Raw genomic sequence first — 24,529 nt, forward strand, 5'->3', positions numbered from 1 at the left:
AAAATTTCATACTAACGAGGCTCTAGCTCATTCTTATCAGGTTGTCTGAAAAGTCAGAATACATTTGTGGAGTGGGGGAAAAGTGCGTGTCAAGAACTAAGTCTGTTTTCACAAGCTCACCTGAAACACTGAAACCAAGGAACTTGTGCTGTGGTCAGTGCCCCCCAGTTCCATGTGAAAAAATGCCGCCAGATTTACAAAGACCCAAGGAGAAAACTCTCTTCAGTTGAGGGTTGCTCAGAGCCCTTTGCTTATTGACTCTTATTTACAGTGCATATAATTACAAGACTTTTCAGAAATTCACAATTCAAACGCAGAAACCAAGGCTACAGTGCAGGCGTATACTTTACAACCCTGTGTCTATGATTGGCATAGTACCAGGTGTGTCTCTGTAGACTTAAAAAGGGGTTGGACTGAACTTATGCCCATACCATCTGGTGAAATGCAAGCTCCTGATTGGATGCCTGTTTTGTTAGTTTGCATGTAGCACAAATGCATCAGAATATTGGCAGCTGAGTCAGATTGACAGGTGGGTCATGTACGTGGTCAGTGGGATGTATGAGCAGATTTCACTTTAAACATCTGGCTATCAAAGGACTTTTTGGAAGAATTGTATCTGCATACATGGAACAAACCTCTTGGACTTGTATATCTTGGATTCTTCCTTTCTCAACCAAGGAGGTGACTATACAAATACAGCGAAAGTTATGGTGATATTCCTTTAATTCATTTTACATTAAAAGAAGCAATTAAAAACAACATGGAAAAGTAATATGGAGGAGTTACATCTTAATAGGAAAAAGATCTTTTTCACATATCCAATAATTTAAGACAAGCTTATTTATTCACTCTGGTTACATTGACATATGACAAATGTCTAAGTCCTGGCACTGAGACTTAGAATTAGAAATGGTCTTTAATTTTGCTTTTTCCATAACTTTTTTCAAAAACAAATATGGCTTCCTGTGTATTGTTTGTGTGATTCTTCAACAGAGTAGCACATCTGCTTAAGATTCTGTTTAAAAGTGAAATGGATCATTAATATTGAATGTTTACAACCTATTATCTCAATGATTCAGTTTAAATCAGAATGCAGCCTTTTGATTATAGATGGCAAATCAAAGCATATACCAAAACCAAAAATATTTTGTTTCTAAAATAGTCAATGTGGTATGATTGTAGATGGCAAATCAAAGCATATTCCAAAACCAAAAATACTTTATTTCTAAAATAGTCAGTGTGGTAAATAACATCTGTGTAGCTGTGACATGGAGATTTCCTGTAATATCCTTGAAAGATTGCATTTAGTTTATATACTGTGTGGTCCAGGATTGTATGTAACTACTCTAAGGGGAAGATGTTGAGTCTTGGGAGTTGGAAAGACAATATTGAAAATGTACTAGACAAGTATGGCTTTTGGGGGCGATCCTTAGGGAGAGGATCATGCAAATTTCCCAACTTACTTTATGCAAAAAATCCAGCCTTATGAAGGCTGAGGATAGGCTACTTGGCTGCTGATTTACCTGTTGCAAGACCAGGATCAAAGACCTGACCTTTATGAAGAAATGGCTGATCCACCTAGACTTTGCTCTGGTCTGAATCCATGAGGGATGAACTTAAAACCACAGGGAGAACTCAGTTGTGAAGTTTGAAGGATTAAAAGCTACCAGAACTATGGGTTGGAGTTAAGGTGATTGTTGGGTAAGGCTTTTTTTTAAACTCTGTCTGTAGGTTTTTGATTTTCATGTTTTCTCTGTGATGGTTTTACCTTTAGAATAAATATGCTTAGAAGGAGCTGTGAGCACCACACTGGTAATAGCCCTCAGAGAGAAAATACAGCACAGGCTTTTTGGTTTGCTGGAGGATATTGCAGTATCAGACAGGGAGCTGTGCAGCCTTAAGACCCCACGCAGATGGTAGTGAGACACAGGTCCCCACCCAAGAGAGGTGCTGGGAGCCAGTGCCTTTAATGAGTGTCCACAATGCATCTCCAAGAGGGAATACATATAAACCTCATAGAGCTGGAAGGTACCTTGAGAGGTCATTGAGTCCAGCCCCTGCACTCTCAGCAGGACCTATGACCATCCCTGACAGACATATTTTTTTTAATCTAACCTGTGCCCCAGATACTTGAAAGGCCCCCTCAAGGATTGAATTTACAACTCTGTGTTTAACAAGGCCAGTGCTCTGACCACTGTCCCCTCCCATCCCCATACATGTGCAATTACTCTGCCACTGTGATAACTACTATTGTCATTTATAAAACAAAAGCACTTTAAAAGCAAGGCAATGAATAGTTAAAGATAAGGAGTCTTGCAAATGTCCACAAAACAAGCAAATATTTCAATCAAGTGTAGAGAAATATATATATTTCTTAAAAGTCCAGTAACCTTAACTCCAACCTTTGGATCTTAATGTTCTCTTTTGATCTGCATTTCAATGTCAGAATGTTTTCTGAGTTTCCATTGACTAGGAGATAAATACACTTTTCCAGTGACTACCTTTTTTGGATAGCAATTTCTTGAACATTATACGTAGGGCAGAAGGAAAGGTAAGATTGAGTTATGTTCAAATCCTGTAGGTGATCCTTAACTCTAAATAAATAGCTGGTTGTAGAGACTGAAACATGAGAGAACATGCCAGCTTTACGCAGATTGGGAGATCCCAAAGAAGGAAATGGGGGAACTATGCAAACCTGCCAAAACGAGAGAAAAATAAGGTAAGAAATTCAGTGCAAGTCCGGGCTGACAACAAATGTCAAACATGACACATTGGACACAACAGGATAGCCAGTGTTGTTCTTCATTGTTTTGACTTCTGCTGGTACTATGTGAACAGAAAGGCTGGCTGTGCTCGTGCCACACTCTCCTCCATTTATCTGAGACTCCATTTGAATCCTGCCGTAATTCTCTCCTCTCATTGCATAGATCATGTGCTCTGCATAGTTTCTTTAGCTAGAAAAGCTGCATGCATTCATTTGAGAAATTAAGAAGCCCCTGCCCCATCGCCAAACTGCTGAATTCAGGATTAGACCTCATACTACTGGTATTAGAATTTGTACAGAATCTGTAAGAAATCAGTGAGAGTTAGGCACCTATGCAGTTTTGAGAACCCCACTAGACCCCAGTAAGCATTTTTAGGTGCCTAAATACTTTTAAAATGAAAGTCCGAGTGATTATCGAAGATCAGAGAGAGTCTGGGGCAGAACAGGGAATGGAATCCAGGCTAGCCACCAGCCTTAGAACCATCTTCCCTCCACCAGCGGGGGAGCGTCTCCTATGCTGGGTTTTGCCTGGACGTTTTCAACTATTAAGTAATATAAGTTGGGTGATTTTTTTTTTCTTTGTCATTTCAGGAGGTCAATTCAGATGATCTGTTGGTCCCTTTTGGCTTTAAAGTCTATGACTTTCTGAGATCAATAGTAACAGAGAGTAAGCCGTGCTAGTCTATACACTATCAAAACAAAAAGCAGTAAAGCAAGAGATACATTTCCTGGACACTACAGTACTAATCAAGGATGGCCTGATTACTACCACACTGTACTGAAAACCTACTGATCGCTATACTTAATCTATACCCTTCTAGTTTCCATCCTGCACACGTGACTAGATCCATTGTTTACAGTCAAGCTCCTAGGTACAATCGTATTTGCTCTGATCCTACTGACAGAGACCAAAAACTACAAGAACTTTACCAAATATTCATAAACCTGAATTACCCACCAGGAGAAGTAAAAAAACAAATCGACAAGGCCAGACACATATCCAGAGACCAGCTACCCCAAGATCGGCCCAAAAAAGCCAAGAACAGAACACCACTGGTCATCACCTACAGCCCCCAACTCAGACCACTGCAACGAATTATTAAAGAACTACAACCTATTCTTAATCAGGATGCTACACTCCAGAAGACCCTGGGTGACATGCCTGTTCTCTCCTACAGACAACCTCCCAACCTCATGAGGATCCTCACTAGCAGCCACAGTCTATACCCCAGGAACACCAGTCCTGGAACCTTTCCCTGCAACAAAGCCCGCTGCCAGCTTTGTCCACATATCTTCTCTGGAAATACCATCACTGGACTTAACCAGCTTACTCACAGAATCACGGGCACTTTCTCATGCTCCTCTACTAACATCATATATGCCATCATGTGCCAACAATGCCCAGATGCTTTGTATATTGAACAGACTTCTAACTCCCTTAGGCAAAGGGTCAACGGGCACAAAACAGACATCAAAACACTCCAGATCCACAAACCAGTTAGTCAACATTTTAATGGAATGGGGCATTCTGTCAATGACCTCAAGGTATGTGTGTTACTGAAGAGAAATTATCGCTCCGTTTTAGAAAGAGAAGTGGACGAGCTGACATTTGTATTCAAATTTGGCACATTAACACATGGTTTAAATTGTGATGGGAACTTTCTGAGTCACTATAGGGGCTCGTCTGCATACTTGGCTCAATCTAATTCTTGACCTTCGCCCCCCACCCCTCCACTCTCTGATTCGCTCCCCTTGATTATCTTTTTCTGATTTGTCCTCCTTGCTTACTGTTTTTGGTTCTCTGTGTCTTAAATATTGAGTCTGTTCTGGTCTGGCTATGGTCTGAAGAAGTGGGTCTGTCCCACGAAAGCTCACCTAATAAACTATTTTGCTAGTCTTTAAAGTGCTACTTAACTGCTTTTTGTTTTGAGATCAATAGATGTGAGCTCATCTTTCAGTCAACTTAAATGTATGGCTAATCCCATATCTAGGACAAAAAAAGTGTGTGAGAACCTGTCCAGGACTTGGGGAGGCTCAGGGTGAGTATATGCCCAGTGTGGCTATTGCCTAGATCCTTTGGCTTCCGTGATCATTTTAACGCATATTTTCGCTGTGATCAGCGAGATTATTCATTCTTCCCTTTGTTCTTTTTTCTTCCTCCTCAGTAGTTTATGGCTTTTGAGGACATTTGAACCTAAGAATTTCATTTCATTTGACAATTGTCTCAAGCCTTGTTTTCCACAGTTCATATTTTATGTTTCCTTTATAGTCTAAAATTACTTGTTTACTTTAAATCCAGTGATATATTATGATAAAACATCAAACACTCACCTGATGTTACAGAATTTGTCATGTCTAGAAATTTACTAAACACTGAAAGATAAACCTGTTTTTTATTGCCTCCAGGACTAGAAACTTTTTATATTATTTATACTTGTCAATAACAGTGTAATTAAACGCCTACCACCAAGGCCATAGTGCTTTTGCTTACCAGAATAAGCTTAGTCATTTTAAATGTACAGTATTATAAACATTATTTTGTAAACCATAAACTATTAAACTAGTTCCAAAAGCTGCTTTAATATCAGCGTCAGGAAAAAAATTCAGATTTTTATTTTAAGAGGCAATTATTTTGGCTTTATGGTCTTTAGATTTTTAAAGTTTAGAATATCCTGCAGATGCTAAGTTTTCAATTAAAGTTAAGATTCCCCTGAGTTCTATAGTTGGAGGACTGTATGTGAACCTTCTCAGAAGATCCCAGCAGACCTTTGCATAGGCTCAAGGGTTGGCCTCTGCATGTCTCCTTGCATAATCAGGACTTAACGTTTCTTTGACAGCCACCTGGCTCCAGCAGAGCTAAGTGAGATGAGACCATTTAGATGAAGACTTCTATTAAGTAAAGGCACATGCTCCTTTTAAGAAATAAGGAAATCAAATTTTTAAAAAGTCAGAACAGGGTTCCCTTTCTGCCCACAGCTATTGCTGTGCACCCCATTAAGCTTCAGTGGGGACTTGGATGGGATTGCATGGTAAATAAGGGCAGAATGTAGCCTGCAGAATCTTTGCTACTGGTGATGAATGGGAAGAAATAAAACCAGTTTGTTAGGCCTCAGTCCTGCATTGAGATTCATTTGAACCTTGCTGGTGTTGATTAGGATCTCTATAGGCACAGTGCTCATGGCAGGATGAGGGACTTGAGATCTAGGAGGGATTTGCGGATCCTTTCCAAGAGAAGAAGATGGCTTCTCAAACCAGAGACAGGCTGTGTGACATAGTGACACACCATAAAGTTGGAGCTTTGTAATGCCACTTTGTGAAGGAGGAGCACACTTTAAAGGTTGCGGGTATGGCCTTTTCATGTTGCATGTGTAATCTGTGAGGCTGTGGCTCTTTATATAATTTCCTTCACCAGCTGCCTGCTGGCTATTTTCTTTATGCCTCCATAACAAATACATGCCTGCAGACTCCCATAAACCTGCCTGAGTCGTCATGGTTGTCCACTCCACCTGTTGGATTGAAAGGAGTCAGTGAATTTTATTTTTATTGGTTGTAGGACCTGATGAACAGTTTGTCTTTCCATGAATACCCTTGCTTTTCTGTAAATGTCAGTGTAAAGAGAGCCAGAGTTCATCTGTCTGACACTATTTGTGCATTGGAAATAACTTAATTTGACTTATAGTTAGTGTAGTTAGAAGCATTACAGGCTGCATTGCTTAGTTCTCAGTGTAGCTGCATCTTTTCTGTAGCTGTCCAAGCCTCCTACCTCTGTGTTACTGGTTATTTTCTCTTTCCACGTCTTCTGTCATTTCTCATACACAGGAACTTGTGTGTCATTTCTGCAGCATTTTGAACCATTTAAGAGCCTCCACGTACAACTGCCAGTTGCTCTCAATACAGTACTTCATTCTTCTGTATTTAGATATCTGAATATGATCTTTAATTTGTGGAGGAGATGGTGTGAGGGGACTGCCCACAATGACAGGTAGCCAGTCTGAGACTGCTAGTAGCAAATATCTTCAGTGGTCATTGATGGGACACTAGGGCTACCTCTACACAGCAGCGTGATTTCAGAACAATCCATTCAAAAATAGCTATTCCAGAATAGCTTATTTCAAAACAACTCAGCTACACACAAGAATGCATTTCAAAATAGCACCCAGCTATTTCAAAAGAGCATGTCCAGACATGCACCTAATCTGAAATAGTGCAGTTGGAAGTTATTTTGAAATAGCGCTCTTCCACATCTTTATAGTGCTCATTTCAAAACAGCTCTTTTGAAATAGGCATTATTCCTGCTGCGGTGAGGTTTACGAAATTCAAAATAATGTGCCTGCTATTTCAAATTTATTTTAAAATAGTGTGTGCGTAGTGTAGATGCGCATAAAGTTATTTCGAAATAACGGCTGTTATTTCAAAGTAACTTTGCTGTGTAGACATAGCCTAGATGGGGAGGGCTCTGAGTTACTAGAATTTTTTCCCAGGTGTCTGGCTGGTGGGTCTTGCCCATGTGCTCAGGATCTAACTGATTGCCATTCACGGTTGTGAAGGAATTTCCACATAGGTCAGATTGACAGAGAATCAGGTTTTTGCTTTCCTCTGCAGCATGGGGTAAGGGTCACTGGCAGGTTTAAACTGTTGTAAATGGAGGATTCTCTGTGACTTGAAGCATGATTTGAAGACTTCAGTAACTCAGCCCGTGGTTACTGTTCTATTAAAGGAGTTGATGGCCAAGGTTCTGTTTCCTGCCACTTGCAGAAAGTCAGAATATAATCATAGCAGTCCCTCCCAACCCTAAAGTCTCTGAGAAGCTGCAGTCTCATTTCTTTCTATGTGTACCCACAAACTGAGCACTCTTAACTTTGCTCATAGCTCATAACTCATAACGTGGTTATCCTTTTCCTGATGTACTCTCCATCAAATAATTCACAATTTCTCAGTTGGCAAAACAGGTTGGCTAGAAGTAGTAGCAGAGCCTCTACAATTGCTACCCTACTTAGCCTTTTTACTTGTTTCTATTCTACCTGAAACATTTGCATTCTTCTGGCCCCTCTGTTTCACCTTGTCTGTCATCACATCTATGGTATACAGCCCTGCTCTGTTTCCACTGTCCCTCAAGTCACTCGAGAAATACAAGAAATACTTTTTTTTTTCTGAGAAGAACCCAGTGACTGAGCAGACAAACTGTCTGTGCAACAAGACCATTCATCTATCATAAGATGGACACAAATGAGGTGTCAGCATGGTAAGAACAAGTGAACTAAACATGGCAACAAAGAAGTGAATGGTCCAGTCTTGGAAAGAAACAACACCTAAAATGCTCAGAGATGGTCACTGAGGGTTTTGTCTACATCTGAGAATGTTTTTTGGGGGGAAAAAACATTTTAAAAAATGTGGCATGTTCGCACTTCCAATGCATGAAAAGCTGAGCTAAGGGGGCTTTTCCCTCAAAATAATAACTCCAGCTATGCCGATTAATTTTGTTGCCCGCCTCCAACCGTTAAGGTTGAAAATGAATGTGTGTGAGCAAAGTATAGCTCTTATCGGCTTATGTGAATGCTTTTTTTGCAGTGCTGTGGCTGTAAATGGGAACGCTCTGTTCTGCAAAGTTGTGGCTGTGTGAACGCAATTTTTTGGCTTTACTTATTTCGACCTTTGGACATTGAAAAAAAGTGTCATTGAAAAAAACATGCAGTGTAGACATACCCTGATTCTGACTAAAGCCATTTTCTGTTGACCTTGATTAAATAATGAGGTCATGTTTCAGCATGGTATATAAGCATGTGTATGATGGTAAGCAGGTGAATAAAATTAAAGAAATTGAGGATTATTCATATCACTAAAGCTAGGTATGTTTTACATAATTTGCTTTTATGTACTCAGGGCCTACAATGAGGTGGCTGCTTACTTCATTGTAGGAAATGGTACCTATATGATGAAGGCACAAAGAAACAATAATCACATCAGTTTGATAAATTGTTTGATGCCCAACTGCTGAAGTTTAAGGATAGGATTCACAGAAAAACCCAAATGATTTAAGAATAAAGGCACCATTAGTTTTCAGTAATGCTTGTGCATCAAAATCACTTATGTACTTACAAAAAAGTCACCCTAACCCACTAAATAAATTGGATTCAGACTCTTTTGTGTGTATTGAGAGGTATAGGGCAGTGTCTTCATTGTTTATAGTGGTGGATATTGGCTGTTGGATTGAAAGGAGTCAGTGAACTTTATTTTTATTGGTTGTAGGACCTGATGAGCAGTTTGTCTTTCCATGAATACCCTTGCTTTTCTGTAAATGTCAGTGTAAAGAGAGCCAGAGTTCATCTGTCTGACACTGTTTGTGCATTGGAAATGACTTAATTTGACTTATACCCTTGTACTCTAGGAGGAGCATAGGTCATCTACAAGTTTCCTCCCTTTCACTCTTTCTCCGGACAAAACTTCTGGCTGACTCCAGGAGTACCCCAGTTGTCCTTCAATCTCGGTAGATCTCCTTGTTGACCGAGGTCTTCCTCTTTCATGTTTTCTTTGTGGGTTCCATTTGAGAGCTTGACGGACTATGCTGGATGATGGTTTTCTGAGAGTGTGGCCTAGACATCCCTACTTTCTTCTCTTGATTTGAACATCAAGTGGATCTTGTCCTGCTCTGTTCCAAAGCTCCTCATTTGTGAGAAAGTCTTTCCGTTGGAAATAATGTCTTTATATTTATCTCTGTAATTTATGAACTTATATGGCCTCCAGAGTATGAGTTCATTAGCTTACTATATTCATGGGAGGATGGCATATGAAAACAAGCCTTCAAGGTTGGGCCTGGTGCTTTAAAAGATTGAGGAATTGCAAGGACAGAAAAAAGAAGTTTGCTCGCTTCCACATCATCAATATTTCAAAGAGTAGCAGCAACAGTGAATATGTTTGTAATATGTAAATATGGGGAACAATAATAAGCACCAGTAATTGTCAAGGTATAAGCGGGTGATATTTTCAATGAGTCATCATTGAATTTGATTTGCATGCGCATATAGAAGAATCCAGCTTAACAAAAGTCCCAGGAATTGCTCTTGTGTGTCTCTAAATTGATAGTGTCATACAGTTTTAACTATGTACTTTGGGATTTTCAAAGCAGTCTGAAGGAAATAGAGTCCAGCCAGAACTGAATTTCAATGGGAATTAGGCACCTCACTTCCCTTGCTTCTTCTCAGAATCCCAACCTTATTTGTCCAGATTCTCCCCTCCCTGCTGCATCATGAAAAAGGAGCAGCTTCTTGAGGAACTGGCTAGCCAGCTAGCAGCGCTCTATGCGATCACATGCTGGTGCTGTATTAGGCTTGTTGTGTATTTAAAAAGAGAACTAAGAGTAGATGCTTAACTCTTCGCATAGGAAGGCTTCTTAGGGCTTGGAGACCCAGATTTTTAAATGTTATTTAGGTATGTAAAGATGCAGCGAAGGAGTAAGTAAGATTTTTCACAAGTCCTTAAACAGGCTAGAAATGGGAATAACTACTAATACTTAGCTTTTATAAGGCTTGATCCTGTGCCATTGAAATCAATAGGAGTTTTGCCACTGACTGTGGTAAGAACAGGAGCAGTCCCCTTTAGCATTTTTCCCTGATAAGTCTCAAAGCAATTTATAAAGGGGTGATGTTAAGATCATTTCACAGATAAGGAACCTGAGGCACAGATACCCTAGATGGTGACACAAGTTTTGTGGCAGAGTCAGGTTTCCTGATTCCTGAGCCACTGAACCACGCTGTGTTCTTTGTAAGAACATCATCTGCCTGGCAGAGTGATTCAGGCTACATCTACGCTATGAGATAAATTCAAATTGATTAATATCGATTTTGTAACACTGGATTTTATAAAATCGAAGTTGACCATCCTCACCTCCCCACGTGCTCCTCACAAAGTTGACTCATTGCTGCCACACTCCATCGTCAAGCATCAACTGTTGCAGCAGTGCATTGTGGGAACGTATCCCATGGTTCCTTCATCCCAATATCATTCTGGGTATTTTTGCTGGTATTTGACATCCTCTTCCCACATTGCATCACCCTCATTCCCCTCCTGTGTAAGCAGATGTCCATTTTTCCAGGTGGAAGGAAGGAAAACTTGCACATCAGCAAAGACTGCCCAATGCACAGAATTTTTTCCTCAATATCTCAATTGCTTTTTAAAACTGTAGCTGAATTATGAAACAGTTTGTAAAGTTTTTAAGTCCTAGCTTGACAAGGTCCTGACTTAGTGGGGGTTGATCCTGCTTGAAGCAGAGGGCTGGACGAGATGACCTCCTGACCTCCCAGCCCTATGATTCTATGATCATCAGGCGTGTGTCGTCTCAACTGGCCCTCCACTCACTGTCCCCACACCTTCTCTTGAATACATCCGATCCTTGGAAATAATACAGGAACAATGAGAAGCATAAAGAAGAACTGATAATAAAGTTTTTGAAAAAAGAGAGTTGCTGAGGGAAAGGTATTCGGTTTCCCAGTCCCTTATATAGCTTCTGTGTACAGTCTGTGATCTCATCTGGACCTCCACATGCGTGAAGGGGTGCAAAGTTAGAAGAAAGGATAGAAAAGTCTAGGAAAAAATTTTTTTGTCTTCCCTCTTCGCTACACAGGCATTGCAACACAAAGGATGGGGCTTGCCCAATTTCATTGCCATTGTGAGGTGAGTTGATATTTGGGAGGTTGATATGGTCCGTAAAAACCTTTCTTGGCTGTGAGGTACAGGGTCCATGGCTCAAGGGCCACTTGAACTGTTCCCCCCAGCTGCAGAAAGGCCCCAGAAATGTTAACCGCTGGGGGAGATTTCCCTCCCCCGGCAGCTAGCCCTCCAGGTCCCTGTTGGGGCTCGGGGCATGGGGGGTTTCAATGGGGAGCCGGTTGAAGCAGTCCCCCCGGGTGGCCGCAAGCCCCCACAATTCTTAGCTGCCGGGGGAAACTTCCCCACTGGTCTCAGAAAGGCACCAGAAATCTTACTTACCAGAGGGAGACTTCACCCAGGCAGCAGCAACATCCGAAAATCTTAGCTGTTGGGGGGGGGGGAGGGCAGAAAGGCCCCACAAACATTTTTGGTGGGGGGCCAGTTGAAGTAGTCCCCCGAGATGACTGCAAGCCCTCAAAAATGTTAGCCACCGGGGGGAGACTTCTCCCCCCGCTGGCTGCAAGGCTCAGAAATTCTTTCCCACCCTGGGAGCCCTAAGTGCGCGCAAGCCAGGACATGGTGCTGCCTGGCAGCATGGTCAGCACCGAACAGCAGGCATGTCCTTTTATTGGGGGGGGGCTACCCACGTGATGTGCAGGAAAGACCCCCACTGTGTGGTGCCTGTGGAGGAATGAGGGGAGTGCTCACAAATGTAAATCACTGAGAAGTTTCTTGGTCTCTTATGCAAGCACGACCCCCACCACAGCCTAGCTGCCATGTCGCGCAGCAGGGCAGTGGCTGGTGCCAGGCAGCATAGAAAAAAAATACCAAGTGTAGAGACAGAACCATGAACTCCGTGCAGGGGCTATTTGTAGCGGGTAGAGGCGCTCACAGCACTAGTAGCAAAGACAGACACATTTCTCAGGCTCTCATACAAACCTGACCCCACAGCCACAGGCTTCCTGGTCCTGATTTGAAATTCACGGTCTTCCTGTTACCTAATTCCTGTGCACCTGGAGAGCAGCGGCCGGAGCCGGGCATTGTGGGTTACATACGGGACACCTGTGGAAGCTAATAAATTGGGTTTTACGATGTGGTGCTTCCACACTGGCTTTTATTCTACCTTTTAAATTTGAACATGATGCTATGCCCAGCAGATACCAATGGTGATATAATATCAGTTACGGTATAATTAGTGCTCCCTGAATTGAGCTAATGATATTTACGGTGAAGACAGTCACATGGCAATATCCAGCTAATGGCCTTAAATTTGAATTTGTCTCGTAGTACAGACATAGCCTCAGTTACTTGTCCCTGGTTCCAGAGTGGTGCCTCACCAGCATGTGCCTTGCTAGGGGAAGGGGTGCCATTTTGTTCTACCTTTTCCTCCCCACAGACAGCGGCCCCAGAATTGACCTGCCCCCTCCAGGAAAAATGTCATCACTTAGACTACGCAAAAAGAGGGAACAAGAAACGTACGATTTGAGTACTATAAGATAAAACTATTATCCTCAGCATGGCAGAAAATATCTCCTCCATGGTCCTTGAAGCTCCGGTAAACTTCACTCATCTCCCAGTTTCACATCCCTTTATTACCTTTCTGGCAAGAGGGGAGGATGTAGCTATTTTTAGACCTGGCTGGAGTCAACCAGAAGTTTTTTCAGTGCCTCCTTCCCCCTGCCACCTTTACATTTAAAACGATGATGCAGCTCAGCTATAGCACTTCTGTGAAGATGCTCCCTGTGCTGAGGGGAGTGGCTCTCCCATCACTGTGGGTATGCCATCGCCCCCAGTGAAAGTTCTGCCTTCGACCTAGTTCTGTCTACACCATAGACACTTCTTTTTTGGGGGGTGGGGCACTGATTTTTAACACCCCTCAGCAACATAGTTTTGCCGACCTCATTTTGTAGAACAGCCCAGGCCTGAGAGTAAAAGTTTCTGTTAGAACCAGATCCTGATCATTGAAAATCTCCCTCATGTTAGTGGAGTACTTCTGGTTCCTCAATTCAGATTGCCAGGGGTTGGCACAATGGCTCCCACTCACTCATGGCTTGATTATATGGGGACATCCAGGAAAGCTAACCCAACCGAACTCAGGGTGTGAATTTGAGGTGGCTTAGTTAAACCAGTGGCAGCTCTACCCCTCTAGGGAGTCTGATTTGTCGTGCATGCCCCATGTTTCATTTCACTTCATCTATTTGCTTTCAAAAATACAGAAGTGTCAAAGCAACTATTACTGCCAAATTACTGACTCACATTTTACCATATAGTTACAAATCAGTTGGAATATACATGTTTTACTTACATTTTAGTGTGTAGTACATAGAACATTGTTGTATGACATTTCAGTTTGTACTAATTTTGCTTGTGCTTTTCATGTAGCCTGTTGCAAAGCGAGACAAATATCTAGATAAGTTGATGTACTCACTGGAGGACTTCTGTGTCCTCCGGGGTACACGTAACCTGGTTGAAAACCACTGAGTTAAGTCATATTAAATAGCTACATCAGGGTGGCCAACATGTGGCCTGTGGGCCAGAATCTGGCCCCCCAAGCACTTTTATCCTGCCCTCAAGGAAGGTTGGAGGGGTGGGGGGGAGCTTGTGGGGCTGGGCACGGAGTGCCTCGCCGGGGCGGGGAGTCTGCTGGGCAGGAGCGACGTTGGGTGAAGGGTGGTGGTGCTTCCTGCCCCAGGCTGGGACTGACCTGAGGTCGGTCTCATTCCCCTGTCCCGGCCCTAGGCAGAGGGGCTTGGTCAGCACTGGCCCTAGTGCAAGTTGGTGCAGCTGTTGCAGCTCCTGCAGCTGGCACAGGGGGTTTCCTGCGAGACAAGCAAAGAGGCAGGGGGAGGATCAGTGCTCACTCCTGTCAATCTCCCAGGAGTGGGCGCTCCCCGAGGCCCAGGGAAGCCCCTGAAGGCGGCATTTGTTTCCTCTCCAGAGAACAGGTGCTGTGCACAGCACAAGCAGCAGACAGTCATTTTCTGCAGAGGGGGAGGAAAGTGTCATTGCATTTAGGGCAGAGATTTTTAAGCTTCTTTTATTTGTGAATTGCTAAAAAATGACGAACAGAAGCACACCCACCTCTGGGAATCAGACAATCTGGGGACTTATTGGAAATCACTGTTGTATGGTAGCGGATGCCTTTCTTAGGCTGCTTGGACATATTCCACTGAAACTCCCTCTCTCTTGCACCTTACCCCACTCCCTGCCCAGGGTTGAAAGTGAAAGGAAGGTGGTGCTATGATCACAGTGCATGTCTTATTGCCTCTGTTTACAATGATCCTGACACCACTGTTCAAAGTTAGGCCTTCTGTCTTTTTTTTTTTCTCTCCCATGATCAGGGTTGTATGGCCCTTTTGCTCTCAGTGTGGGCACGTTGCTTTTTTCAATTGAATCGGTAGTGCACGTATCAACTCTTGAGGTGTGCTGGTTATTGTACACTACCACACATTTTAGCCCTGGAAAGGTGGTCTGTCTTTGGATAGTTGATTTCTGACCTTGGTCGAGGGTATTGCCCCTTATACGGAATCCTTTGCATGACATAGTACTTCTAATTCCTTTTTCTAGCTAGTTTTATTGTTAATAGTTTCCCAAACATGAAATATAAGTTGACAAGGGACCTTTCGAGCATATAGTTTATTGCATGATATTTTTAGTGCTTGTTTAAATGAAGATTTGTTAGCACAAAAATGCACACCCAAATGACACTTTCACTGACTGAACCATGGTGGGTGAGGTAATGTCTTTTATTGAACTTCTGTTGGTGAGGGAGATAAATTGTTTCAGAGCTCTTCTGCAGATCTGGGTGTCACAGCTAAATGCAAGTGGGAGAGATTGTTGAGCATAACGGCTTAAAATGTTGCAAGAAATCACTACAAATGAAGTGGGGAAAGAGCACCTCTGTTCTGCCCGCAGAAGTTGGTCTACTGAAAGATAATAACTCATTACCTTCTGTTTTCCATAACTTGGGACCAATATGGACACAACAGCACTGCAAATATCATTGACTTAAAGACATACTGGGCAAGTGAAAATGTACTGGGAGTAATGTATAAAAATCTGAATGATAATTGGTGGTAGAAATGAGATGCATACAGTGGGCAAAATGTAGTAACTTATTTCTATTTGTAAGAAGAATAATTTCCAGGCCCGAAGGCCACTCATGAGTCTCTGCTGACTTTTGTAAAAATAAAAATGTGAATTGTCTAAATTAGAGTAATAAAATATCAACTTACGTGGCATTTTTCTGTTTTGAGTGGTTACACTCTTTTATGTTTGGCCCCTGAAACATGTAAAAAATTGCCAGGTGGCCCCCAATGCAAAGGTTGGCCATCCCTGAGCTACATGAACAACCTCATTCAAAATCAAAGGGGTATTAATTCCAAATCCCCACTGCCACACAGAGATTTAATGTGGTTTAACTCATGTACTTAATTAATTAATTAATTAATGGGTAGCAGGTTCAAAAGTAATAAAAGAAAGTTTTTCTTCACACAGCGCACAGTCAACCTGTGGAACTCCTTACCAGAGGACGCTGTAAAGGCCAGGACTCTAAAGCCGTGTCTACACATGCACGCTACTTCGAAGTAGCGGGACTAACTTCGAAATAGCGCCCGTCACGGCTACACGTGTTGGGCGCTGTTTCGATGTTAACATCGACATTAGGCGGCGAGACGTCGAAGCCGCTAACCCCATGAGGGGATGGGAATAGCGCCCTACTTCGACGTTCAACATCGAAGTAGGGACCGTGTAGTTGTTGCGCGTCCCGCAACTTTGAAATAGCGGGGTCCACCATGGCGGCCATCAGCTGAGGGGTTGAGAGACGCTCTCTCTCCAGTCCCTGCGGGGCTCTATGGTCACTGTGTGCAGCAGCCCTTAGCCCAGGGCTTCTGGCTGCTGCTGCTGCAGCTGGGGATCCATGCTGTATGCACAGCGTCTGCAACCAGTTGTCGGCTCTGTGGATCTTGTGTTGTTTAGTGCAACTGTGTCTGGGAGGGGCCCTTTAAGGGAGCGGCTTGCTGTTGAGTCTGCCCTGTGACCCTGTCTGCAGCTGTGCCTGGCACCCTTATTTCGATGTGTGCTACTTTGGTGTGTAGACGTTCCCTCGCAGCGCCTATTTCGATGTGGTGATGCGCAACGTCGATGTTGAACATCGACGTTGTGAGCCCTGGAGGACGTGTAGACGTTATTCATCGAAATAGCCTACTTGGATGTAGGCTTCATGTGTAGACGTAGCCTAACAGAGTTTAAAAAAGAGCTCGATAAATATTTGGAGGTTAGGTCCATAGATGGCTATTAGCAAGGGGCAAAGTATGGTGCCTAGCCTTTTGTCGAAGGTGGGAGATGGATGGCAGGAGACAAATCGCTTGATCGTTGTCTTCGGTTCACCTCCTCTGGGGCACCAGGCAGTGGCTACTGTCGGCAGACAGGATACTGGGCTAGATGGACCTTTGGTCTGACCCAGTATGGCCGTTCTTATGTTCTTATGTTCTTCAAACTCACATCTTTAGTTAATTTGGATTAATTGTCCTGGTTTTCCATGCAGACAAACCCTGAGGCTCTGATCCAGCACTTAAGCAAAAGCTTTAAACTTGTGCTTAAGTCTTTTGTTTTAGTGGGGCCCAAGCTATGGCTGTTTGTGGCTAAATATGATGTCACTTTCTAAGGTTATCAGACTGGTACTTTTCATCACCCATGTAGACAGTTTTTGTACTACAGAAAATACAAACTCTTGATCCAGTCCAGTTTTTCTGCAGACTAAAGCTGGGCTATGCAGTGAGAATCTTTCCCCTTTTGTTTGCTGTCTTCATTCATTCACATTCTGGGTAAATAAAAGGAAAAGGGAAGCAACATGGAAGTTAGAAAGGATAGAAATGCTCTTGGTTATTAGTTTTTATTCTGTAGTGTACTGTGCAACATTTTTCTTCCCATCACACTAATTAGCAAGAAAATCCATCCGTAAAAAATGCAGGCGCTTTTTGCTAGGTCACTGAGTACATGTTCTTTCTGGTAGCAAATGTTGTCTGTGATTATTGTGTTCATTAATTTTAATAATGAAAATAATACTCTCGCACTGGTATACATTAGCATGTCAATTTCTATCCTTTCTCTGTACTGAGGACCACAAGAGCTAATGCAATGTCAAATCAGCCTTAAAAATGCAATTTTATTTTAACTGAACAATAATTAATGTCCATTAAGTTATGCAGGGTAACCCAAGGTAATGGTGCACTCTTTGTGCAGTTTTTTTTTTTTTAGGGCACATAAAACATTTGAAACAGAAAATCAGAAAAAGTGCTAGGCTTTGAAAGTACAATATTGAAAGTGTTGCCTTCTAAAGTTGGTTTCTGTCTGCACTCCTGCATTCTTTTCCACACTTTTTTTTGTGCTGGTACTTGGGGGTCCTGAGTACTGGCAGCTGCAGCTGTGGGATCCCTGGTCGGATGGCAGGGGATCCCACCAGCCCCACAGCAGGGAGCCAGCTAGGGTATGGAGCCCCACTGGCAGCCCCAGCCATTGGAACCCTGACATAGGGGTCTGGGGGAGCCAGCTGAGTTTTTCTTCCTTTCTTTCTTTCTTTCTTTCTTTTTCTTTTTCTTTTTTTTGTTACAAAAAAAACCCAGTTTTTCTATTAACTTCAGATACTCCATTCCCATGAAGCACCACTGTAAGAGGCCGTGCAGTCTAGCTGCAGAGGCCGTAAACTTCTGCCCCCTGAGGGATGAGAGCACTTGTGGGGCACAGTGAAGGGAAGAGGAGCTGCCACAGAATTAGGCAGGGCAGAGCAGGTGTAGCAAGAACAGGACGAGACCAGGCAGGATTAAAAGTGCTTCCTTATCTGGTGTCATTCCCACTGGGTTCTAACTACCACAGGACTTGTTATTTTTTTACCCCAGTTGCCTTCTAGTGTGTCATCCGGTGCTGTGTCTGGACCCACTTAATGTCCCAGCAGAGAATTTTTACTATAAACTACCCTCCTCTGCCTAAAACTTATAACATATTTTCTGCTCAAGAGTAGAAAGTATTGGAGTCTGTGCCCATACTAGGAGTGGGATACAAATCACATCACAGTCACTAGTGGAAGTAGTTCATGAGCCTTCTTGCTATTGCAGGCCTTTACACAGCTCTGGCGCCAGATTCGTTTTGCTGTACAGTACAGCTGTTAGAGACTCCCTCTGAGCTGTAGCCAGCGTCTTCAACTCTGATTATGGATCTACTTTAAAAGATGCTCTTCCACCCTCTGTGGCCGTGTCTACACGTGCCCCAAACTTCGAAATGGCCACGCAAATGGCCATTTCGAAGTTTACAAATGAAGCGCTGAAATGCATATTCAGCGCTTCATTAGCATGCGGGCGGCAGCGGCGCTTCGAAATTGATGCGGATTGCCGCCGCGGGGTGCGTCCAGACGGGGCTCCTTTTCAAAAGGACCCCGCCTACTTCGAAGTCCCCTTATTCCCATGAGCTGATGGGAATAAGGGGACTTCGAAGTAGGCGGGGTCCTTTCGAAAAGGAGCCCCGTCTGGACGAAACGCGCGGCTGCAAGGAGCGTCAATTTCGAAACGTCTCTGCCGCCCGCATGCTAATGAAGCGCTGAATATGCATTTCAGCGCTTCATTAGTAAACTTCGAAATGGCCATTTGCGTGGCCATTTCGAAGTTTGGGGCACGTGTAGACACGGCCTGTGAGTGTGTTTTTCTTTAATTGTTTAATCCTGTGGGATTGAGTTAATCATACAGCTAGCATGCTGCTGGTTAGGTGGTCTGAATCTGGATCTGCAGCTGAAATGGTGTTTTGCTTAACAAAGCTCGTTAAGTACATTAGAAATTATTGTGCCAAATTCATCTTATTAGTTTGAATAATTTATCTAATAATTGTATTAAGTGTCAGAGTCAACATTCTACATCCAGTACGTTGAAATTATTTTGCATATGCTATGTGCCCTGAGAATCATCTGCATTCATTTGTCCTGTGGTCTCATATCTGTAAAGGGTGACATTGTTGTAGGCTATGGAAAAGCATAGGAAGGGTATTTGACATCACTTTTCAGGATGAGGTTTAGTCGTGCTTGGGAAGGGTAGGAGGGGCTACTTTGCTTTTCAGAGATGTTCTTTTAAAAGACGTAAGCCCAGATTTTTAAAGCTATTCAAGTTTCGTTGTGCTGAGTGTTACAACACCTAAGGAGCCTCTCTCATTTTCAAAAGTATTTTACAGCCAAACATCCCATTGAGGGTTTATGGGATTTAAACTCTTAAGTGCCTAACTTACTTTTGAAAGTGAAATTTAGGCTTTTAAATCAGTTGTGCATTGCAGACCAGAGCACAGCATTGCCTCAGGCTGCGATTACACTTATCTGAACTGTTGGCAGCAGTATGCAAATAGGTGATCTCGAAAATGCAAATGGATGCTCATTTGCATATTTGCTCGCTGGCAGAAGCTACTTCCAGCAGGAAAAAAGAGGTGTGAACGTGGTTCTGCTGGCAAACCCCCACCTTTGTTGGCATCCTTTTATGCCTGCTTTTTCTAGGCCTAAGAGGCTGCCGACAAAGGGGAGGAGGGTTTTTACCAGCAGAACCACATTTACACTTCTTTTTTTCTGCTGGCAGCAGCCTCTACCAGTGAGTGAATATGCAAATGGGCAACCATTTGCATTTTCAACATTGTCCATTTGCACACTGCTGCCGGCAGTTCAGGTCAGTGTAACCATAGCCTAAGTGTCTTAAATATCGGGACCCTAGTTCTTACTAGAAATTAGATTTGTTCTCTGAAAATATTGGTTTGCATTTAATTAAGCTTGCAGGGACCCGAGAACTGTGGCATAAATACTGTTTCACAATTACTGTTGTTTTGTATTTGCAGTGACCCTTTACAGCCCCAGCGAAGATGGAGACCCAGGTGCTACTCTGACACTGAGGCCTATGGGTGGATTGTAATTATATGTCAACAAATATCTTCAGGCCTGGCAGACTCATTACATCCATAGTGCTTATACAAAAATGTGTCTCTTAAGGTGTCTAATAAAAGCTAATAACACATTGGTCATTAATATCTCTATGCAGTGTATGCATTACCACTGTATGATGAATTATTCACACTTACTGGCATTAGCCGCGTCTACACAAGCCGGCTACTTTGAAGTAGCTGCGCCAACTTTGAAATAGCGCCCGCCGCGTCTACATGTGGCGAGCACTATTTCGAAGTTGAAATCGACGTAAGGCGGTGAGACGTCGAAGTTGCTATCCCCATCAGGAGATGGGAATAGTGCCCTACTTCGACGTTGAACGTTGAAGTAGGGCACGTGTAGACGATGTGCGTCCCGCAACAGCGAAATAGCGGGGTCCTCCATGGCGGCCATCAGCTGAGGGGTTGAGAGACGCTCTCTCCAGCCCCTGAGCTCTATGGTCGCCGCGTGCAGCAGCCCCTTAAAGCTCCCTGCCCTCTTATTTCCTGTGCAGGAAGCTGAGAGCTCGTGCAGGCAGCAGCACTTCCACGTGCCCAGCCTGCACGTCTCTCTGCAGCCCCAAGCCACCATCCTGCACCCCATGGCAGCCAGCCAGCCCCCCAAGCGCCCCCAGGGCACCCCTCCCCAAGGGCACCCAGGGCTCCCAGGTTGGCAGCCAGCTGGGGAAGAGGCAGTGGGGCCCATCCTGGACGGAGGCCGAGATCCGGGACCTGCTGGGGCTCTGGGGCGAGGAGGAGGTGCTCCAGGTAATGGGGAGCAAGAGACGGAATGCGGATGTGTTCGCTCAGCTGGCCAAGGGCCTGGCTGCCCAGGGTCACCCTGCCCACACTCCTGACCATGTCAGGAGTAAGGTCAAGGAGCTGCGGCAGGGTTACGCCCAGGCCCGGGACGCGGCCAGCCGATCTGGGGCTGCCCCCGCCACTTGCCCCATTTATAGGGAGCTCAGGGCCATGCTGGGCCCCCAGTACACCTCCTCCCCCCCGGACACTCTTGACACCTTGGCCGACGAGTCCCAACAGGCCCTGGAGATGGAGTCCGCCTCGGAGGCAAGCCCTGCACCCCAGGGGCCACCCCAGGAGCCCAACCCTGGGACGCCGGAGGAGGAAGAGGGGGAGTCCTCCAGTGATGCGGGGCTCCACATCACCCTCCCGTCCTGCAGCTCCAGCAGGGCGTCTGCCCAATGGGTGTCCCCCGAACGTGGGAGCGGACTGTCAGGTATGTACCCCCCCGGTGCACACCCCCGGGATTAAGGGGCGAGGACAAGAGACATGACCAGGGCCCTCCACACACCCAGATGACCATGGCCCCAAGGACAGCAGTGGCATGTCCCTCAGAAGAGTGCATCAGCCCCTGCCTACCAGCAGGACAGCACCATGCCCCATCCCTGGGGATGGGGGGAGCGGAACCTAGGGTCCCCCGGGGGGGCACACCCATCATCATCATCAGCATCTCCGTGGGACGGGGATGGGGAACCAGCAGCAGAGGGGTGGGGGGACAAGGGCCACGGGTCAGGGCCCACACTAACGGCTGTCTCCACTCTTGTTCCCCCCTGTGTTCTGCAGCTGCACCATCGGAGGGCCCGGAGAGCACCGGCGAGGTGTCTGTGGTCCCGGAGAGCCCACCGGGGCCATCCCAGCAGGCCAGCCCCTCGGCGGAGCACCGACCAGCCCCAGGACAAGGCCAACGGAGGAGCCACCTGCGGACAGCCACGGACCCCCAGCTGCTCACGACCCTCCGCTGTCAGCTGGAGGTGTCAGAGCGGCGCCTGCGGGTGGAGGAGCGGCAGCTAGAGGTCCGGGAGCGAGCGCTGGCCTGGCACCAGGAGGCTTGGGGGGGCCTTCATGTGCACTTTTGACCGCATTGTGCAGCACCTGGCCCCCCCGCTGCGCTGCCCGCCGCTCCACCTGCCGTCCCTCCACCGTCTGCCACCCTGGGGCCTGCCGCCGAGGGAGACCATGGGCCTGCGGACACCAGCCGGCCGTATTTGCCAGTTCTCCTGGCCCCCACCCAGCCTCGACCAGGGCTCCGGCTGAGATGTGGGTTGCGCCCCCCAACACCGGGCGCTGGACATTAGGGTGTGGGGCCGAGGATGTGGCCCCCCCCTTCTTTGTACATATACCCCCATTTGTAAATAGTTTTTGTTGGACCCCTGTTTTAGTAGCTGCGCCCCCATGTACGTAGTTCCCCCCTTTTCTTCTGTTAATAATAAGGTTGCACTGTTTTGTTTGAAACAACATTTCCATTTATTTCAAAGAAAAGTGTGGGGGTGTGTGCTCTCGGGTGCTCTGTGGTGTGGGCGTGGGGGCAGGGAGTGTTGTGGAGGATGTGGGGGTGCAGTGGGTGGCTCACCCGCAGCTGGCCCTGCCAGCGTTCACCCCGCAGCCTGGTCAAAATGGGCCCGCAGGGCCTCTCGGACCCGGATCCCCTCAGGGTCGACCTGGCGACTGGGGGCAGCGGGTGGCTGGATGTCGGCCCTGCCAGCCTCCACAGCCCAGCCTGGAAGAAGGCCTCTCCCTTGCTCTCCACCAGGTTGTGGAGTGCGCTGCATGCGCCCACAACCTGGGGGATGTTGGTACGGCCTGCATCCAGGCGGGTGAGGAGACACCTCCAGCGCCCTTTGAGGCAGCCGAAAGTGCGCTCAACCACCTGGTGTGCATGGTTCAAGCGCGTGTTGAACTGCTCCTGGCTGGCTGTGACATGGCCCGTGTAGGGGTGCATGAGCCAGGGCCGGAAGGGGTACGCTGCGTCTGCGATGACGCAGAGGGGCATGGTGGTGTCTCCCACAGGGATCTCCCAGTGGGGGATGTAGGTCCCCGCCTCCAGCTGGCGGCACAGGCCCAAATTTCTGAACACCTGGGCGTCATGGGTGCTGCCAGGCCAGCCAACATAAATGTCGAGGAAGCGGCCCCGGCTGTCCACCAAGACCTGGAGAACCACAGAATGGTATCCCTTCCTATTGAGGAAGCGTCCTCCTCTGTGCTCTGGGGCATGGATGGGGATATGGGTCCCATCCAGAGCCCCAAAGCAATTTGGGAAGCCCAGGCTGGCAAACCCCGCGATGGCAGTATCCTGGTCCCCAAGCCGCACGAGCCTGTGGAGGAGCAGGGCATTGATTGCGCGGACGACCTGCAGGGGAAGGACATGAGAGAGCACCGGTGAGGGGTGTGCAGGGTGTGTCTGGCCCTCCACCCCTAGGCTCCCCCCGAGGGCTCCCTCCCGCCCAGGGCTCCCCCCCAGGTCCTCTTACCTCTGTGAGGACAGCCCCGATGGTGGCCTTGCCCATGCCAAACTGCTGCCCTACGGATTGGTAGCTGTCTGGCGTGGCCAGCTTCCAGACAGCGATGCCGACCTGTTTCTCGACGGTGAGGGTACGTCGCATGGAGGTGTCCTGGTGCCGTAAGGCAGGGGTGAACCACTGGCAGAGCTCCAGGAATGTCTGCCGGCTCATCCGGAAATTCCGGAGCCAGCGGTCGTTGTCCCACTTGCCGAGCACCAGCCGCTTCCACCAGTCCGTGCTCGTGGGGTAGCTCCCCAGCCGGCAGCGTGTGCAGCGGGCGGTGGGGGGGGGAGGAGCTGGGAGGGCAGCAAGGTCTGGGGCTGCTTCCTTATCCCCTGGGGGCAGCTCATGTTCCTCAAATAAAAGATGGTCAGCTGCCTCCTGCATGTCACTAAGCAGGGCAAGCACTGCTCCTCTGCGGGGGGGCGGTGTGTGGACCTCTGGCGGCTGCTGCTGCTGCTGGGGGTCCATGCTGCTTCCATGGGGTGTGCGTGCTTGTGGCTCTGCAGACCGTGTGCTGTGCAGGCTGCGTGTGTCTGGGAGGGGCCCTTTAAGGGAGCGGCTAGCTGTTGCCCCGGAAGTGCTAGTCCACCCTGTGACCCTTTCGGCAGCTGTTCCTGGCACCCTTATTTCGATGTGTGCCGCTTTGGTGTGTAGACGCTCCCCTGCAGCGCCTACTTTGATGTAGTGCTGCCCAACGTCAACGTTGAACGTCGACGGCACCAGCCCTGGAGGACGTGTAGACGCTATTCATCAAAATAGCTTATTTCGATTTCGCTGCATTTTAGCTAAATAAGCTATTTCGATGTAGCATCCCCGTGTAGATGTAGCCATTATGCTTTAAAGGTGCAGGTTCAGCAGAGGGCAACAAAAATGATTAAGGCGG

The 24,529-nt window shown here is 46.2% G+C and overlaps 1 long non-coding RNA gene across 1 annotated transcript; it reads left to right on the plus strand.

Moving 5' to 3' along the window:
- The first annotated feature begins 1,209 nt into the window (after positions 1–1,209).
- Positions 1,210–20,358, plus strand: LOC142021729 (uncharacterized). The gene is made up of 3 exons (XR_012647761.1): positions 1,210–2,719; positions 3,356–4,309; positions 20,264–20,358. It is a non-coding gene; the product is annotated as an uncharacterized LOC142021729 (long non-coding RNA).
- Positions 20,359–24,529: the final 4,171 nt, after the last annotated feature.

This window comes from Carettochelys insculpta, chromosome 16 (assembly GCF_033958435.1).
Source record: "Carettochelys insculpta isolate YL-2023 chromosome 16, ASM3395843v1, whole genome shotgun sequence".
Taxonomy (NCBI): domain Eukaryota; kingdom Metazoa; phylum Chordata; order Testudines; family Carettochelyidae; genus Carettochelys; species Carettochelys insculpta.